Raw genomic sequence first — 20,702 nt, 5'->3', positions numbered from 1 at the left:
GGCAGCAGTTCTTAAACTTATTAGTTGCAAGATCTCTTTACACCCACTACTGAAGACCCTGACGAGCTTTTGTTTATGCAGGCTATTTATTTTAATTTTAATTTTTTTAAACATTTTTAAATGTGAAATATAGCATATATACAATAAAGCAATTAATTTCAAAATACATTGTAACAAATAGCTATAGAACAGATTACAGAATTTGTTATGGGATACAATTCCACAGTTTTAGATATTTCCTTCTAGCTACTCTGAGACACTGAAGACTCAATCAGTATGATTCAGCAGTCATACTCATTTGTTACATCCCATCTTCTCAGTTATAACTCCTTCTCTGCTCTTTCTCCCAGTCTTTAGGGGTATTGGGGTTGTGCCCATTCTAAATTTATCATTTTGGAAAAAGGTGACAATAATATGGGTGGGGTGGGGTGGGAGATGGAGCTAGTTGATACTCTGGAGAGGCTGGCCCCTATGCGTTTCAGGACTTATCTGGCTTAGGAGCTCATCTGGAAGTTGTAGGTTTCTGGAAAGTAATCGCAGTGCATGGAACTTTGGTAGAATCTCAGATAGAGCCCTAGGTGTTCTTTAGGGTTGGCAGGAATGATTTTTGTTGGGGTTTGTCAAGACTATGGTAAATAGCAATATCTAGTCGAAGCTTGCAGAAGAGTAGCCTCCAAAATAGCCTCTTCACTCTTTGAACTCTCTCAGTCACTGTACCTTATTTTGTTACAATTCTTTCCCCCCATTTGGTCAGGCAGGCATTGTCAATCCCATGTGGCCAGGGAGACTTTCTCCCCTGGATGTCATATCCCTTGTAAGGGGAAGGGTAATGATTTTACTTGCAGAGTTGGGCTTAGAGAGAGAGAGAGGCCACATCTGAGCAACAAAAGAGGTCCTCTGGAAATAACTCTTAGGCATAACTATAGGTAGATTTAGCTTCTCTGCTTATGGGGCTATTTATATTGATCGTTATCATTTTAGAAATTATGACAAATTTTAATTTCATTGAAAAAGAACAATAATATATTCTTTTATAACCTATTATATGAAAACACAAATAACATTTTTTAATGAAGAAAAAATATATTTTTCCAAATCAAAAAGTTTGAGAAGAGTGACATTTTTGTATATTTTTGTAAATCCCTTTAAGCTCTGGGCAGATGCATTCTCATGTCTCCTTCTGAATTCAGTTCTACCTCATCCAGCCTCCAGAAATCCCCAGTGTGCAGAATGTGAGTGAAAAACGCAAATAACATTTTAGGATTTTGAAAATAATCCGACCGTTCATGTCCTGTAAGTATCTTGCCTTGGACAAGATGTAGGTCATGGCCAGAGGCCGTCACTGGTGCAGGTGCAGGTGTGGGGTCTTGAGGCCCAGGCCCCAGGATGCCCCAAACTCTTGTGAATTCATCAGTTCAACCAATCCTTGCTTTGTGAAAACAAAGAAATGCCACAAAAGAACACCATTAACTCCTTTGGCTGCTCTCTTGTTTCTGTTGGGTCAAGTATACTCTCAACACCAGAGACCTCAAAGACCTGTGACCTCTAAGGACACCTGCTCCACAGCTGTTCAGTAGCAAAATAAAGGTCTCCAGTCTTCTGGTATAATAATGTTCTCTCTTTTTTTTTGGTGGAGTTGGGGGGAGGGAGGTTAAATTTTGGGAGCAGCATGGAAATGGTGATATAAGAAACCATTTGGCCATGTTGTTGTGAATTCATTTAGCTGACTAGCTTTCCTTAGCTCAGGGGTCTGATTAGAACATGGGGCAGCAGTATTTGGATAGTGGGTAGGAAACTGCAGTGCCTTGAGCTTGGGTGCTTCTGATTCTTGAGGGTGGTTATGACATTTCTTAAGACAGCTTTTTTGTGTGTGTTAATTAGAGATATTAATAGGTTTACAGAAAAGTTATGCATAAAATTCAGAGTTCCAATATTCCCCCCATTATTAACACTTTGCATTAGTGTGGTACATGTATTGCGATTTGTGAAAGAATATTTTTATAACTGTGCTGTTAGCTATAGTGTATCATTTACAATAAAGTTCACTGTTTATATTGTTCAGTCCTGTTTTTTTTTTTTTGCATGGGTAGGCACTGGGAATCAGACTCGGGTCTCTGGTGTAGCAGGTAGAGAACTACCACTCTGTTGAGCCACTGTGGCCTGCCCTCTTTTAATTTTTATTCTAGGAACATATATGCCCCTAAAGTTTTCCATTTTAACCATATTCAAATATATAATTCAGTGCTGTTAGTTCCATTCACATAGTTCTGCTGCTATCACCTGCCATCCATTACCAAAACTTTATAATCACCCCAAATAGAAACTCTGTACAATTTAAGCATTGACTTCCCACTCCCTGTCCCCACCCAATCCCCCGATATTAAGCCAGTTTTTCTTTTAAATATTTTTATTGAGAAATCTTCACACACATACTGTCCATCTATAGTATACAGTTAGTGGCTCACAATATTACTACATAGTTATATATTCATAACTATGATCAGTTTTAGAGCGTATTTGCATTGCTCCCAGAAAAAGAAAAAAAAAAAAGAAAACTCTCATACATCCTATACCCCTTACCCTTCCCTCTCATTAACCACTAGTATTTCAATCTATTCAATTTTGTTTTTACCCCTTATGCCCCCCATTATTTATTTATTTATTTTTCATTATTTTTTTAGTCATATGTCCATATCCTGGATAAAAGGAGCATCAGACGCAAGGTTTTCACATTTACACGGTCACATTGTAAAAGTTATGTCATTATACAATCATCTTCAACAGTCAAGGCTACTGGAACACAGCTCAACTGGAACACAATAAACTAAGAAGGAATATCTGTATAATGCATAAGAATAACCTTCAGGATAACCTCTTGACTCTGTTTGAAATCTCTCAGCCACTGAAACTTTATTTTCTCTCTTCCCCTTTTTGGTCAAGAAGACTTTCTCAATCCTGTGATGCCAGGTTCTGGCTCATCCTGGGAATCCTGTTCCACATTGCTGGGGAGATTTACACACCTGGGAGTCATGTCTTTCTTAGCGGGGAGGATAGTGAGTTCACCTGCCAGGTTGATTAAGCCAGCTTTGATGAGCCTGCTGTGTACCATTCCCTGTGATGGCTCCCCTGATGTGTACAGCCGAGTTCCTGTCATCAGCCCATATTTACCAGAGGGGGCAATAAAAGTGCATCTGTAAAAGATCTGTACGAGCATTGCTGGAAGGGCCATCCAGGAATCCCTTGTAGTAAAGGAGAATTCATCAGTGGTAACTGGGAAGACCAAAAGAGATGGTATATTTTATCTGGCCCTGAAGAGATGAGAGGGTTTAGTTATGCTAAGAAGGGAGACAGGTACATACAGACAGAGAAAGCAGAGATTGCTTTCCCAGTGCACTCACCCATACCTTTCAGTCTTTGCTGTATGAAACATATTGACCTGGTATGTTATCCCTGGGTTAGAAAGCCCAGTGCTGCCCATTGCCACTGCAAAGTGCTTGGTATCTGGAGACCATGATAGCCCTTTCAGGGTGCACGGTGGGTGCCTCAAAAACGTGGAAAGCTGGACGAAGCCTTCCTTAGGCAGACCATGTGAGAAGGACGAGTGAGGGGTGGAGAACAAGACAGTTTTGGCATGGGACTTGGTTTTTCTCCATCAGGTTAGAACATAGAGACATGATGAGGTTCTGGGAACAAGTAAAATTTGGGAGTGGTGAAGATTGGGCAAGAGGTGTGAGTAATAAATGATCTATGTCTGCAAAGGGAAGCTGTTTCAGGAGCCAGAACAGGTGGTTTTGGTCCAAATGAGAGACTGATTCCTTAGGACTTAGTGCTAGTCTTTCCCCCATTAAACCTGACCTTGTTTATGTGTAGTTGAGATGACTCTGGTCCTGCTTCTAAGCATTTGGCATCATGACAGTGAAGGTGATAGAATTCTAAAAGGATTTAGATTCAATTTATTCATCTTTATAGGAGACAATTTGAAATTAGTCTGTTGTGATTTTTTTTTCTTTTCTTTTTTTTTTTTGGATGCCTGGTCTGGGAATCAAACCTGGGTCTCCTGCATGAAAGGCGAGCATTCTACCACTGAACCACCCATGTATCCTCTGTTGTGGCTTTTAATTGCCCAAATTGTAGAGATGATGATAACTTGTATGATGCAATGCTGAGTGGATTTTGATGGCGGAGTTGAAGTTTGAATTAGTTTTGCAACAAAGGAGCCAACCTAATCACAGAGACTCCATGGACGGAGTAATACTAAATGTTTTAAGGTTCATTCACCTTAAGTTCAGAAATGTATTTGAGAGTTAGAGGTGAATTTGAGAGTGATTTGCCTGGGACCCCCCACTGATGGCCAACATAACTTTCTGCTTCTCTGACTGTTGGGGCTCTCCTTTTTTTTCCTCCTTGGCTTCACTTGGTCCAAAGGGCAGACTTTCCCAAGTAGAGGGGAAAGAACTATTTTTTGGTCTTGATATATGAGTAGGTAGAACTCCAAAGGTAATGATCAGTTGCTTAGTTTTCCCTCATGGGTTATCATCAACATTACGGATCCCTCCCACACATCTGAGAATAAGTTCATTTAGAATTTGTCAAAAGTTTTGCATGCTATTTCGAATGATAAAGGGGATGAATGGTCATGCATACCATAGGTGATTTATCTCCATTTTCTCATTATTGGATCTTTACGAGTGGATAAAATTTGGCCTTGATCCTGATGTCTGTGAAAGCAGGGTTAGGGACCATACTGTAGACAGCTCTAACTGATAGTGCTAAGATTGAGAACATAGGTGGCACTTAATAAACATTTGTTGAGTGAGGTAATAAAAGAGTAATGAATTTCAAGAAAAACCGTTGAAGAGGGTGATTGTTGAGGAAGTTAAAACAAACCACCAAACACAACTGACTGTTGTGAGCCTTTAGTTTATGCAGCTGGAGAAGTGATTCTCCACTTTAATGCGGAAGTCTTTTCTCCTGGAATGGAAAGTATACCCTCTTCCTTCAGGGAAATTAGTTCTAAATTGAAAGCTGTTTGGGAATTGAAGAAGGCAGCAGTGTGTGGATCTTTACTTTTTCTATACAAATTACTAGAGAAGGGTAAAAACAGAATTAATTACATAATCTAATAATTCAAGTTTCCCACAGTGGCTTTTCCAAATTGTTTCTTTAATATTGCACATTGTTTACTTCATTTAGCTCAAAAGAAGATAGCCAAATCATCACTTCTTGGTTCTCATCGTAGGTGCAGAATTAATCCATGAGTCCTTAGGGAGCCAAGTGCTAGATAGAAGATGGCAGGCCTGAGGGTTGTTTGTAATGGGTGAGCTGAGGGAGGTTGTGAAAATGGAATCTTTGTAGTCAGGGCTGGGGCAGCGTCACGGGGATGCCATGTGTGTATTTTTAGGAAGCAAAATACTTTCTTCCCCCCAAATAATTCTGACTCATAATATGAAAAGCAGATAGATGCCTAAAGGCAGATAAAGAGACTGAGATTCAAGTGTACCGCAGGGGTTTATTTATGCTCACTCAATTCACTCAAAGCTGATCTCCCAGCTTCCAGACCTGTAGAGTGGGAGCATTGCTCAGTGTGCCAGGCCTCCTGGTACCATGATGTGGGAGTGATGTATAGAATGGGGGAAGAGTGTGTAATACTGGTGTTTGGTGGAAAGGGGAGATGCAGCCAGTGAGGGTCTGTCCTGTGCCCGTCATTCTGTTTGGTCTCCAGCCTTATCATAGCTCATGTTAGAGAACTTTGAGATGACCTAGTATCTGAGGGTGTATCCTGACACCAACTTAGAGTTTTAAGACCTCCTGGGGATTGAATCATACCCCCACAAAACACTTTTAAGTCTTAGTCTGTGGTCCTGTGGGTGTGAACCCATTTGTAAATGGGGCCTTTGAAGATAAGATTAGTTATGGTTTGGATTCAATTGTGAACAGAACCTTCACAACTCCTATTTAGATGAGGCCAAATTGATTCAAGGAGGGCTTTAATCCGTCTGAAGGAAGTTGGACACGGAAGTAGAAGCCAGGTATCAGGGGAGCTGACACTAGGAGAGAGCTTGCCATGTGATGGAGGATTGCTAGTACACTGTAGTGTGTGTGGCAGGAGAAAGCAAGCCCTGCCAATACCTTGTTGTTGGATTTTAGCCTCTAAAACCGAAAGGTGAAAATTCTTGTTGTTTGAGACAACCAGTATGGTGGTATTTGTCAGAGCAGCCATGGCAAACTAAGACAGGCTCTAAAAGAGACATTTTAATAGGGTAATAGAAGAACCTTTTCTCAGGTCCCAAAGGACAGCCATGGAAGCAATGCCTTTACTATGTGAAAGTGGCTCAGAAGTGGGAGCAGGAACGCTGTGGGCTGGCTCTGCACGGCCACACCAGAGCATTCTGCCTTCTGAGGGAAAGTCACTGAGCAGACAGCTAAGTGAGTCAGTGCCAGGGCAGAAACTATTGAAATGTTGAGGTAGGAATGAAATGTTGAGGTAAGTACCAGTGGATCCTTTTTCCCCTTCTGATCAGTTTAGTGTGTGGCATAAGTGTAGTCAGTGTGGATTCTGGTGCCATGTTTGGGATTGGAGGATTGTGGGGGCAGAAGACGTGGTCAGGCAGACCGGCATCCCACAATGAGAAGAAGCTGCTTTTCTCCGGCCATGAAGGTGGGGCTGGATGGGCAAGTCCGGGGGGCACTTAGGAAGCTGTTGCCAAGGACCATTTAAGGGTGGAGAAGACTAAATACAAGGAGAGGATTTTAAAAATCATTAAAAATGAATACTGCTAAATCTTAGAAAAGTTTTAAAACAGACTATAGTGTTAAATAAAGTAACTTGTCATATACTTGTACCCTGTGTCAGTTTTCAGTCTTGTCTGACCTACCCGCTATGCTACAATAAAGCGTTTTGGAACCACTAATAATTGTTTTCCGACCCTTACTGCTTTGGGTCAGCCATATATTTCCATGGTCCTTCCTATTATTGAACGGTATAAAGATCACAAGTGGTAATCATCTTTCAAATGCCAAGTCCAACTTGTAAAGGTTTGGATATTGGAGCTTGGGGTGTCTGGGTGACTCAGCTGACAGATCTTGAGCTGGTTCCTGGTTTCTGAATGGACTTAGGTCAGGACCTAAACAGTGCTGACTCCAGCTCATGTAAGAGTGAGAAATTAAGGACAGGAGAGGTATCTTAACCCACTCTTCCCTGAGCCTTCTGCCAACGATTCCTGACTGAACAATTTTAACGATTAAATTATGTATTTTTCCCATAAGCACTGGTGGAAAAAACTGCTTGCTTTCCTTTTTTAACTCCCTGCTGTGTGTTTATCTTGTTTTCTTTTTAAATCCCCTTGAACAGAAAGAAAAGAAAAAAAAGAAAAGAAAGGGAAAGGAAAGAGAAAGAAAATAGAGAATCAGTCACTCAGCCTCTGTAGAAACAGCCTGTACAGGAAAGGGTCTCTGGAGTAAATATCCACGTGACTTGGCTTGAAGCACTTAATAGCCTCATTGTTTATAGGTGTAGAGCGCTGATTTCTCTAGATTCGAGGAGAGCTACACACAAAGGCAGAGGGAAGGACATAAAGCTTGAGAATGAGTGAATGGCTATTGTACAAGTAAATTTTTGAATGAGGGAGGAGAAGGAAACAGGACTACAGGTGAGCCCGAGATTAGGCTAAAGCACTTCTTAGATAATTTTTAAAATTGCATAGTAATTCATGTTCCTTATTTTAAAAAGTAATTCATGTTCCATATTTTAAAAAACTCAAATTATATTTATTTGCAAATTCCATTTTCTGAATTCTCTTACTCCCTAAAATTTTTGTATACCCCCTGGATCTATACTCACGGTGGTTTCATACTCTTTGGCAGATTGATATAGAGCAGCAAGAAATTTGCCCGATGTGCACATCCCAGCTGAAGACAAGGCATCGCCTTACCTTGTTTCAGCTCTCATACTGTAAACAGGTGTCCTTTGTGTGGCCTATTCGGTGCCTTTCTTTTTTTTTTTTTCTTTTCAGTTTTGTGCCTTTTGTTGGTGGTTTTGCTGTTTAAAATGACCCCCGAGTGTAGTGCTGAAGTGCTGTCTGGTGTTTCTAAGCGCAAGAAGCCTAATGGAGAGAGTACAAGTGTTAGAAAAGCTTCACACAGGCATGAGCTACAGTCCTGTTGGCCAAGAGTTCAGTGTTAAGGAATAAAAAACATGTAATAAATAAGGTGTCCTTAAACAGAGGCACACATGCAAACAAGGCTATGCATTGACTGGTTGTTGAAAATATGGCAAGGGCCCCCTGGAACCTAACCCTGTATTTCCCCTTGGATTCAGTGTTTGTTGAGACTGTAGAACATAAGTACCACAAATAATGAGATTTGACTGTAAGGAGAGTAGAGAGTGAAATTCCCACTTCTCTCCTCTTCTCTCTTCAGTCCTAGTATCATCTCTTGAGGAACATGGTCAGGGCGCTTCTGAATATTTCCCAGTAGAGAACTTCTGGATGCATCTACAGTCTTCATGATGGTCTCACCATACTCATACTTACTGGTCAGTGGGGTGCTTCTTTCACAGTCGCTGACATTTGTCAAATGCTCATTCCCTGCCAATTCCGTACTACTGCGCACTTTGTAGGAATGATATAATTTAATCCTTAGATAAGGTGGGGACTGTTTTATTTGCATGGTACAGTTGAGGAAATTGAGGTACACAGAGGTGAAGAAAATGCCCAAGGTTGCAGACCCAGGCTGCTCATGACCCCGGGCTGCCTCGAAGCAGACTGTTGATCCATTTCCCCTTGGGTTCATTTAGAGCCATTTCATGTTCCCCAGTGGCTGCCTCACATCACAGAGAATTAACTGTATTGTGGTATGTTTAACTAGTCTCCTGCTGGGTGGGTGGGTGGGGCACATTTTTTCATTTGTTCAACTATGACCTTGTGTGGCTTGGCCCTGTGCTGAGAGATGGGGACGCGGCAGTGAGCAGGTCAGATGTGATCCTTGGTTTCAATGAGAAAGCAGATGCAAAACAAGTAAGAAGGAGGCAGAACATAAGCAATAAACCTGGACTGTGTTCTGAAGGAAAAGAGAAAATCACAGGGCTGGGAGCATCTAACTTCTAAAGGGATGAACAGGGAAGCTTTCCTTCTTCAAGATAATCATATGGAAGAAGAGACTTGAAGGTGAAGGGAGAAGAGGTTGGAGGGCCAGGGAATTGGGGAAGAATATCAGACGAACATGCAAAAGCCATAAGGGAGTCGAGTGTTTGAGTGAAAGAAGCTAGCCATTGAGCATTTAGATGGATTCGAAGTAGAGTGGGTGGTCACTGAGCACTTCGGAAGGAGACAGGAGGCTGCCAATTCAGGCTCTTCATGCAGCCCTGGGGCTGGGTGAGGAAAAACCCTGTGGGTGGCCAGTTGAGCCCAGGGAGATGGTAGACAGCTTGGGGTTGGCAGTGAATATGGGAGGAGAGGATGGACTTGAGATGTTTCAGTGAACCCAAATTCACTGAACTTGTGAATGGCATGTTGGGAGGGTGTGAAAGAAAGGAGGAATCTGGAAGGATTCCTGGGCTCTGCCACGTGCAGTTTGATAGATGCTGAGAATTGAGAGGCCAGACCAGGATTTACACAGGACTCACTTAGGTTTCTTCTAGTTTTTCTGTATCACAGAGTATGGCAGTAAGCATCCATGTGTACGTGAGAGAGAGAGAGAGAGAGAGAAAGAGAGAGAGAGAGACTCTTTCTGTAGGATAAATTGTTGGATGTCAGATTCCTAAGCCATAGTTTGAGATTCGAGAGACACTGCCAGCCACCCACAGGCCATGCAGCTTGTTCCCTCTACGGCTTGGGAGAGCCCCCATTACCCCACAAGCCATCTCCTACTCTTAGTAGTCCTGATACTTTTAATTTTTTTTTGTATGCTATATGGCAGGGACACTTTCTGTTCTTTTTCCACGTGAATATCCTATTATTGCAGCACCATTTGTTGAATTTTTTTTTTAACATGGGCAGACACGGGAAAACCCTGGGTCTCGGGCCTGCAGGCGAGAATTCTGCCGCTGTTCCACCATTGAGCCACCATCGCACCACCCATGTTGAATTTTTTCGTTTGATTGTTTTTGTCGATTTCTTTGTTTGGAAAGTGCATGGGCTGGGAATCTAACCCGGGTCTCCCGCAAGGCAGGCGAGAACCGATTCTTTTAATTTATAACGATATGATGCACCAAGAATGCTAGCTCATTTGTTGCTATTTTAATTTTCATTTCCTTCATTACTGTGAAGTGGAGCATGTTTATTGGTCACTTTTATTTGCGAATTGTTTTCTTATATCCTTTCCCTATTTTTCTATCAGGCTGTGTCTTCGTTTACCAGGGTGCTGGGACAAATACTGCACAGGAGAGTGGTTTAAACAAGAATTAATTGACTCATGGTTTGGAGACCAGAAAAAGTAAAAAATTGAGGCATTAGCAAGGTGACGCTTTCTCCCCAGAGACTGTGGTGTCCTGGGGCTGCTGGCTGCAAACTTTGGGGTTCTTTGGCTTGTTTCCTTACCTTATTCTCTTCCAAGTTCCACGGACTTCTGGCTTTGGCTCCTCCTTGTGGCTCTGTTTTACTATGTCTGAAGTTTTTCTGCCTATCCAGGACTCCAGTAATCCGAATTAAGATCAAACATCATCCAGCTGGGCCACATCTTAATTTATGATAACATAGTCAGGGAATCCTATGTACAATGGGTTCACACCCCATAGGACTGTGGATTACGATTAAGAAGGTGTCTAAATTGGGGTACAAAATTCAACCTCCCACAGGCTGCTTAATCTGTCTCTTATTTATCAGGGCCTTTAGGGGTTTGTTGGTCACATCGCATTGCAAATTATTTTTTCCAAATAAAATAATTTTTCCAAATAAAATAATCGGTTAGAAATGGTGGGAATTAAGGCTCTGACGAAATTTTACTGATTAGCAATAGCCAGTTGTTTTCAGTTTTTCTGTGACTGCTCACCAATTTCCAGATTCTCTTTTCTTATTCTGCAAACTTATGTGTCTTTTCCTGTGCCCGATAAATCAGCAAGGCAGTTCTTTTTGGAACCTGGAATATGATTTGGGATTGTATGACTTCTATAGATTAACTGGAGGAAGGAATGACAGGTTCCCAATGGGAGGCTTCCCTTCCCAGAAAATGCTGTTTCCTACATTTGCGTCTCCTTTCAGGTTCTTCACTAAACTGTTTTAGTTTTCTTCAGAGGATCTTACAAATATTTAAGTTTATTGTTTTTGTAGCTTCTGTGAATAAAGTTCTTTTTACCATTGAACCTTCTAATTGTTTTTTGCTGGTATACAGAAAAGCTGTTGAGTGTGTGATGTTGCCACTGAATTATGTGTATTGATTCGAACAATTTTCCAGTTAATTTTCCTGCATTTCTAGTTGGGACATTATATCATCTCTTAGTAAGAACCTTTTTTTTTCTTTTTAAATATTCTTCTATTCATCATTTACCCCTCATCTTAGCTCACTATTGGCTAAGATCTACAACAATTATGGATAATACTGGATTAATGGGCTTCCTGGCTCTGATTTTAATGGGGCTGATATTAATCTTTATTATGTATGCCATTTGCTGTGAATTTATGGTAGATAGCTTTCGTTAGCTAAGAATGTTCCAAAAGGCTTCTTTAACCTTATCTTATACGTCATCACTGAAATCTTTAATTACTAGCAAGCAGGAAATTTTTTTTTTTATCCTCCTTGCTTTGAATTTCAGGCTCTTAGTCTTGGCTATTTTTTCTCTAAAAGAAAATGATAAAATATATTCTCGGAACAATATGACCAAAAGAATAAAAATGAAGAGAAACCTTACAAACAGCTGCAAAAGTTGTCTGTTCCTTATTGCACACATGACATTTTACCTACAAAATCATAAAGTGTAGGTAGTGTGGATTCAAACATAGCATTAATATATGAACTGTGGCTTTACCCTTTCATCAGCTGTGTGACCTTGGCAGTTCCTTATTGTCTCTCAGCCTTGGTTTCTTCATCTGTGAAATGGTGCTAATAATTTCTGCCTCAGAGGAACGATGATAATCAATTACTCTTAATTGGGAATTAGTTAATCTTTGAATCGGTTTTTATGTGCGTGCATGCATTTGTTTTCGCTGATCTTCAGACAATCCTGAAATGAGAGAGTTGTTAAGCATTTGGTGAGCTGCCTGCCATATCATAGGTTGGTAATAAATGGCTGCTCTCATTATTATTACTAGTTATTGTGATTATCGTCCTCATCATCATCTTGAGAGGCATTTTCTGGACAATCAAGAAAGCCAAGACCACAGAGACTCACCCGCCTCTCATGTGCAAAGTTGGGCCAGAGTGGATCATACATGCTTTTGTATGGGAATATGTTGTATCATGCATGATTCTACTGGTAAAATATTAAAATTTATGTTTGTAAATTCAAGTCTTTCTAATGAACGGTAGCATCTATTTTGTACCAGTATCACTGTACTTTTACTTTATGATATCTTTCACTGTGTGATAAGAGTAATTCTCCTTTAATATTTTATAATTGACAGGCATCACTTTTTCTTTTTTTTCGATTTTAGAATCATTCTGTTGGGTTCCAAGAAAAATTCTCTTTGGATTTAAATTGCTCCAGCATAACATTTGTATAATTATTTCTTATTTAAAATGATTAATTTTGAAAGAATCCAGATCTTCATGATGTTCATTTCTCCAGTTTAGAAAAATAGCAGGTTTTCATTTCTTTAGGTATTCTATCATTGTATTTCTCAAGAAAGTGTTGTGATATTTTATAGTTTTTATAGGATTGGTTTAGGATTAATTTAGAATAGGCATATATGTATGTGTCCGTATGCTATTGTGAGTCAGATATTTTTCAGATTATTTTCTGGGCAGTTACTGTGTTTGTGCATATGAATATACATATGATTAGCCTTTCCCTACTGCTCTGTTAACTTTTGAATAGTTTTAATCTCTATTACTGTGTTTTTTTTTTCAGCCCCATGAAGGTGTGTTATGCTCCCTTTTACACTTCCTAATTCTTCTATTTCACACATTGTCTTCTTCATGTCATTTATTTCTGTATCCATACTTAGTTTACTTCTATCCATATTTTCCTTTAGTTTCCTGAATTGATGTAGGAGATTTGTCTGACATCTTGGGCTAGTTCATTGTTCCCCTGTCTGTGTTCCTTCTGCAGTTTTAATTTGTCCCCTTGATTGAGCCATCTCTTCCTGTTTCTTTGTGTGGCTCCTGATCTCTTGGTGATGTCTGGACATTTGATTGTTTTGATATGCTCACTCTGGAAGCGGATTCTTCCTCTAGCCCGGGATTTAGTGTCGTGTGGCTTTGTGTTAAGGTTTTTCTTCAGTGATTGATCCAGTTTACACCAAACTAAGAGAGCTCCTGGGGTTGTAGCAGTTGGGATTTTCTCAGGTCTTTCTGCCCCTTCCTGTTGCTCTGGGTCTGCACAGTGACTTGTAAAATTACCTCACATTAGTGTGCACACACACACTCTCCTAACACGCACACACACTCACTCACACACTCACTCACTCTCACACACTCTCCTAACATGCACACTCACATACTCACACACACTCACTCACACACACTCTCCTAACACGCACACACACACTCACTCACACACTCACACACACACTCACACTCTCCTAACACACACACGCACACTCTCTCACACACACACACTCTTCCAACACGCACACACACACACACACTCATACACACACTCACACACACTCATACACACACTCACACACACACACACACACACTCACACACACACACACACACACACACACTCTCAGTATCTTCTAAGACTGCTCTATGTTGTATGGCTCTCCCTTCCAGGAGAGGATTTCCTTTCCTTTGTTTCTCCCCCAGGAGTCCTGAGCTGTTCTCTTTGTTTTTATAAACATTTTCCAGCCCAGTGGCTATGGTTTGCTCCACTCCTTTCCCACCATCTGGGCTGCCTTTTCTCCACCTTTCAGCCCTGGGTCCACCCTACCTTATGTCTGTTCAGTTTCTTCTTTTCTTGCATCTTTTCTACTTTCTGTAACTTCCACGTCAGGAGAACCAGACCCACAGAGCCAGGTGGGGTCAGTGTTCACAAACACATGATTTTTTCGTACCAGTGTGCCAGCAGTTAGGGACCGGGATGCGCGGGCACAGCGTTTCAATAGTTCTTCTGCCTTGGTTTCCGTCGACTGCTTTGTATGCTGGCATCCTCCAACCATTAGGACCCCACCTTGGGTCTGTGTGGCCTTGGGACCCTGTGCCTGAATGTGCCTAGGACTCTGAGTCACCCTTTGGGTAGCTCTGTGGTCAGTGACTAAGGCAGGAGATGCCCGGGCCAGCACTCTGCCACTGGGTGTCTCTTAAACCACGCAGGACCAAACATAAGGATAGAGTCTGCCTTCTCTTATACTGCCTTCTTGATGATGTCATCGACTTTGGGCTCGTTTTAGACAGAAGCATATTGTCTCTTTCAGATAGGCGGTCCCTTTTACCTTGTTGTATTTCTGGTTTGTGTTGGCTTTGGACTGATTTTCTTTGGTTTACCCATGCTCGAGCTTGCTTGGTCAGTGGCTCCTAGAAGCACCATGGTGAGGGTTTGTCAAGATGGCAGGTCCTGCCTGACCTTCGGATTGATGGGGTCAGGTGGGGCTTGGGCCCATTTGTAAATCCTGGGAAAGGGCTGTTGGTTCTGGTGATGTTTGGAAGAGTTTGGAATTTCTTTTCTTCGTGTAAGCTTTGTGTCCCCATGGTCACTCTGGCCATCTCTGGGGAGCTCTTCTGGTACCGGGGGGTGGACGGACCACTTCTACACTTATCCTGTGGGCGACCGAGAGAGAGTCCTTTCAGGGCTGGGGCCAGGTGAATGGTGTTTTCCTCACTCGGTTGCTTCTGACTGTTTTCTGGTGATGTGAAGTGTCGGGTTCGGTGGGATTGCTTCTTGTGATCTGACTTCCTTTCGCTGCCGTCTTCCTTTGTCCTCATATTATCTTTACCAGGAAATTAATTATGGCATTGCTGAAGTTGTGTATCTTGCTTAAGGTGTCTTAAGGATACATCTGATAAAAGGGATAGGAAGTGTGGTGTTTCATATTTAATTGTTGATTCTCTTTGAAGCTGGCCACAAATTCTGGCAATAGCTTCCTGAAAATTTTATTATTGTGTTTTAAAATTTTGCCGTTTCTTCAGTTCCATTTAGCCACCTGTTTCTCAAGCTGTCTTCATAAGTACTCTGTGAAAGCACAGTGGTCTCCGATACTAGCACAATATTGAAAATGCATTTTTTATTAAGTGCTTTCTTTTACCTTTTGGGGAGGCCTACACTTGATTTCCGAACTGCCTGGTTGAACTGACTGAATTTCTTCGTCATGAAAGTTGGGATTTGTAGTGTGTCAAAATAGTCACTGTTATTACTCTAAATATTTAGTGCAAGGAAGCCAGGCAGAAGGAAAACTTTATATTAGCTCAGGAATTTTTTAAAGAGATCAAAGATACTAAACAGGAATCAAGAGGCCCTTTGTTTCTGAAATATTTTGGAAGTAAGTTACTTATTTTTGACCACATTAGTATATCCTTTAAGATCTCAAATTTATATCACATCAGACTATAAAACTCTACAAGAAATGCTATCTTGACTGATAGCAGTAGCACTGAATGATTTCCATTTAGGCTCTGCAGACATGACTACAGAGTTGGTCTGTGGTGGGGGTGGGGGGAGGTCATGGTCCTGGGTGTAGGCGATGGGTGGGGCTGTTGTACAAATACTCAGAAATTGTGTTTGCCATTGCAATGGGTTTTCTCAGATCTGTTCATCAGTCCTGAGGTGATAGAGGAGGCCTTGTATTTTAGTAACTCTTTTCAATTTATCACATTCAAAGATCATTTTGTCTTTGTTTTGTCGGCTATGAAGTTCAACATAAATTTTCTTAAAAATAGACTAAAATTGTTGAAGTGGTCCCTACTGACAGGACAGCTCCATTTCATTTTGCTTTAATTTAGATAATTGTATTGTGCACAATACAAGAAAGCAAACTTCCATGTGTCTTCTTTTAAAACTTGAAGGGCATCCTGGAAAGCATTTACCTGAAAGATACATTTTGGAAGGGGTATTGGAGTGTTTAGAGTGGGATCTGGAAAAGATTTGAGTCTTCTGAAGGACTTGGGAAACTCCTCAAGATAAGAACCTATATGTTGTAGTTTTGCTGGCCGTACGTAATTTTCTAGCCTTCTTGAATTGCCATCTCTAGATCCCTCATACTTGTGGACCATGTACCTTGATTAAAAAAAAAAGAAAAATCTAGTTTAACTGCCAGAATTTAGAAATATTCTACTCAACATAATCGTTTTTGTATTTTTCAGGCTTTCAAATTCTTTGAGAGGGCTAAAGTAGGCCCCCTGGATGAAATGCATTTGCATAGTTAATGTTGAATTTTGAACAAATAATTATGTATCATGTTTCTTCCCTTTTAACCCTGAAAAAAAATAAACATTCCCTTTAAATGTCAGCAAGCTTTATAGCTTACGGTTTTGCGTTTTGCGTTTGACTCTGGGTAAGTTGTTTGATATGTAGTGGTTAATGATAGCTAGCGTTCATTTAGTGATTACTGTGTATGTTGGGTCATGTCATTAAGTCTTAACATGCTTTCTCTCACTTAATCCCCATGACAGCCCTATGAAGGAGATATTACGTTCATTTCAGTTTTATAGCTGGGAAAACTGAAGATCAGTTACTTCCATGATTTTCACAGATAAGTCAGGGTTGTGTCAGGGTATGAACTAAGGGTCTCTGATTCCTAAGCCTGAACTCTTAGCCAGTCTGCCCAGCAAGACCTTCTAAAACTGCCATGTTTATATTTGGCAGGTACAGCACACATTTGTTAGCTGACTTATAGTCCCTGTCAGGTAAGAAGTGGTGCAGGTTTTATTTTGGAAACACCTAATTTATGGGTACTTTACAGACCTTTTTGTTCTATCCCTGAGAGCAGCCTATATCCCAGGCTGTGGATGAGCTTGACACCTGGTAGACATTTTTTTTGCAGTATTTTGCTAATATGAATAACAAAAACAGCAGTTTTTATGGCCATCATTTATCACTTGCCTCGTGCTCATTGCCCTATGAGACATTTTGTGTGTGTCTCTTTCATTTAGACAAATCAAAATCAAATGGCAGTCTGGTAAGATCTCTTAAACTCTCAGTGAAGTTGGCATCATCCCCACTTCATTGCAGGGATGACCACTGAGTTGCCCAGATAACTAAAAAGTAGACTTCACCAAGGCGGAACTCTGGCTCGATCACCATTCCCTTCTCCGCACCTGGAATGACACCTCAGCCCTCAGTAAATACATATTGAATAAATGAATGAAAGTAAATAATGGAGCCACAAGTTGGACTCAGGTCTGGCTGATTCTGCACACCTCCCTTGGAACATGATGGCTGTGAAGACAATATTGTCTTTTGCCATCAGAGCTCTTGTTGGGAAGGGTGCACAGTGTACTGTGAGGTGGACTGGCCGCAAGAGGTGGGTCTGAAGTGGTATGGGATTTGAGAGAGGGAGGCCGGTTCCTGCAGGCTAGGTTGAGGTTTCTAACCTGGGAGGATCTGTTGTGGGGAATAGGCTTTGACTGGGGCTCCTGGCATGAATTACAAGCAACCTTTGCCTTATAAGTGGGTAAAGTGGATATGGTAAAGAAAAGGGGACCGAAGAAACAACTGCCTGGTATCCCATCTGCCTTGGAGGCCACTTGCTGGATGGGCAGTTGGGGACATGTACAGTGAACTGGGTGGTAGGGGCCATCGTATCTTCTCGTTTTTCCTCTGGTCATCTTTTGGGATCCATCAGTTGACATGGTGACTAGAACTCCATTTCTTGTTGACTGTCACTTCTTTCTTGTCTGTTCTCCCCAGAATCTTTTAAATTATCTTCTCAAAAAAAAATTATTTTATGTCTGCTTCTTGGGCGCAGAGTGTAGAATTTCACGTTTGTACACGCTAGACACAGTTTGAGTGATTGTCTCTTTGCTTTTACAGCTTTGGGGTTGACGAGGATGCTGAGAAGGAGGTGGGAGCAGTGGGGAGAAGAAGACCAGTGATCAGCAGCTTGGGCCTCATTTGGGCTTTGTCAGCCAAAGCCAGGGCGTGCCAAGTCTTGATCAGACAGAGCCTTGCTGAGCAAACCCTCGACAGGTAGGGTAAGTTTAAGTTACTTTGATTGAGGGAAGATTGGTAAATGCATGTCGTGCACAGAGGTATAACAATTGATTCCTCATTCCAGGGTTTCCAAAGGGATCTTCCTATATCTCTCCTTTTCTTTCCTCTCTTCCTCCTTCATTGCTATTCTCAGAAACATTAAGCTGAGTTAAACATTGCTGGGAGAGCTCAGGTGGAGCTGATCTCTGCAGACCATGTAACATCTAAGACTCTATTTTCTTTCTGCAAAATGGGGGTGATGCGACCTGCCTCTAGCGTGGTTCTGAGCACTCAGCATTCAGTCAGCCCTCAAAGTTGTCTGCTGTTATTGTTGAAGATGGACCAGAGCAGAATAGGCACTCAGGAGAGCTTGAATCATACCTTGTTTATGAGAACAGAGTGTATTGGTCGGCCCTGACCTTGAACAGGAAGATTGGGCTACACATAATTAATAAAGATCTGGAGGGCAGGTGTTGCTACTGCCTCCCCTCAGGGCTTCAACCCAATGAAGCCTTTTCTCTTAATGGAAACTTCTCTCTTATTCCAATAGGCAGGTCCTGGTGGGGTTCTCAGAATGCTACAGGTGGACCAGAAGTCTTAGTTGTGACACCAGCCAGGGCTGCAAGCAGAGAGCTGAGTCAGCATGGTCATGTAGCAAGTGTGCCTGCTGGAAGCTTTGGCCCTGGGTGGAGGGTGGAATTGAAAGTGAAGCCCAGGAGGAAGGGCTGAAGGGAAGTTAGGGGTCTAGACTCCCCCTTCCCTGCCCCACCCTCCTGTCCTTGTACCCACTGCCCGTGGGTTTTGTTTTCATCTTGCCTCCCTCTTGCCCTTTTTCTTTTTCACTTCTCTTCACTTCCATTGTTATTTAGTCCCATTGAATTTTTCCTTAACTGGCCAGAATCCAGAACAGATGGATTTTTATCATTTATATTTATTTGATTCATTCAGCAAACAGTTATCGAGTGTCAGCCTTTTGTTAGATGTTGAGAAACTTTATTAGAAGCTTTTATGTTTCTCTCTAGATAAATGACATAAAATTGACTCTTTTTCTGGGGGTATGATTTTTTTCCTTTGTGAGTCAGTAAGCCTTAATAGAGAAAACTTTCCCTGTAAGGAGTCAGGACAAGGGGCTCCAGATTCTTGCTGCTCCCACTCAAGTCAAATGGAGGAAGGCTCATTTCGGATGAACTGTGAGCTCCCTTGGTGTTAACTGACCTCTTGATGGGGCAGATTGTCCTGTGGGGTGGAGTATTTTTGTGTGTGTGGCCTTTTACTCCTTCTCACTGCATAGATGAGCAAAGGTAACGGAAATGCTCTATCTCTGGCTTTTCACAAAAGCTGTAGAAATAGAAGTCTAAAAGGAGAGTGAATTACAGTAAGTCAACCCTCCATGGCTGATTTTAACGTGCCCCCATGGTGAGTGAGACCTAGGGTACGGACACAAGGCTGGGATTTCTTTATCTCGCTTCTGCTTCTGGGTGGTCAATTCAGAAGTGTGTTCTGCTTGCCTTGTGAGGTCAGCATGCATGCTGAAGGAATAGGACTCGGTATTTTAGGGGTTGGTGATGGTGGTCTAGTTTTAAGGCCTCCGTCCTTTGAAGGCCCATCTCCTCCTGTGTTCTGTGAGATAGCCTTCATCTGCCGCAAGGAATTGATTACATAAATGATGCTGAGATTCCTTGAATATTTGTGTTTTTGGTAAGCATTTAGTGTTGGAGAGGCTCATCTGAAAAAGACAAGAAAAAGAAAAGTCCCTAATTACACCCCTGCAAAAACACCCCATTTCTTGGCTCATCTAAACAGTTGTCAAATTCTTGTCTTTTTTCTTTCTGGTATATCATTTGAAGAGAGTTCTCCTTCAAAGGCCTGAACTTTTGAATCCTGATCACTTAAATCAGGAACCTCTTGGCATGGAATGAAATCTAATTTCACAGTTAATACTACTATTTTTGGCTTGAAATCTAGTTGTAGACAGCAGTTCAAGGCATAGTCTGTGCCACTGTGTGAGAAACAAGAGTGTGGGAGATGGTGTCTCATCTGTCCTGAGAGTGAGGTGCTAGAATATAGGAATCAACTACCCTGTCTCATGTGTTTGAGACCATGAAAGGTTGTGGGGCAGGGGGAGGCAGGGAGTAGTATTGAATAAGGGCTGATCTACCAAAATTGCCCTGGAAAGGGAATTTTCCAAATTTTCTAGCCACATAATCCTTTCTATACATAAACTTCTCATCCATCAGGTGAGTGTGGATACCCTTAGCAGAAGCTAGGGGGCTTGGAGCTCCCTGGGGTACAGGGCAGGGGGCAAGGGTTTAGGGCACCCATGCCATCACGGTATTTCTCTGCCTCCAGATACAAAGGCACTTGAGTCCTCTCTGTGGTATTCACACAACCAAGAGGACTCTTGTCATGTGATTCTCCCAGGATGGGCATAAGGTAGGAAGTTTTAGACTTTTCAAAAGCCATCTTGTTTTGATTTATT

At 41.6% G+C, this 20,702-nt stretch overlaps 1 protein-coding gene across 12 annotated transcripts in view; it reads left to right on the top strand.

The window, feature by feature from the left end:
* GRB10 (growth factor receptor bound protein 10) overlaps positions 1 to 20,702 on the top strand; it is a 242,892-nt gene that overhangs the window by 22,644 nt on the left and 199,546 nt on the right. For 6 of the 12 annotated variants that reach the window (XM_077119255.1, XM_077119245.1, XM_077119157.1 and 3 more), the window contains exon 2: positions 18,065 to 18,220. The exons of 2 other annotated variants lie outside the window; for them this stretch is intronic. The gene's annotated coding sequence lies outside the window, so the exon portion shown is untranslated. Of the gene's footprint in view, positions 1 to 18,064; positions 20,657 to 20,702 lie in introns of all 12 variants that reach the window. 4 more of the 12 variants (XM_077119167.1, XM_077119184.1, XM_077119176.1 and 1 more) reach the window with 2 other exon arrangements.

This window comes from Tamandua tetradactyla, chromosome 1 (assembly GCF_023851605.1).
Source record: "Tamandua tetradactyla isolate mTamTet1 chromosome 1, mTamTet1.pri, whole genome shotgun sequence".
Taxonomy (NCBI): domain Eukaryota; kingdom Metazoa; phylum Chordata; class Mammalia; order Pilosa; family Myrmecophagidae; genus Tamandua; species Tamandua tetradactyla.
The sequence above is the reverse complement of the archived record's forward strand: the minus strand, read 5'-3'. Positions and strand labels throughout refer to the sequence as shown.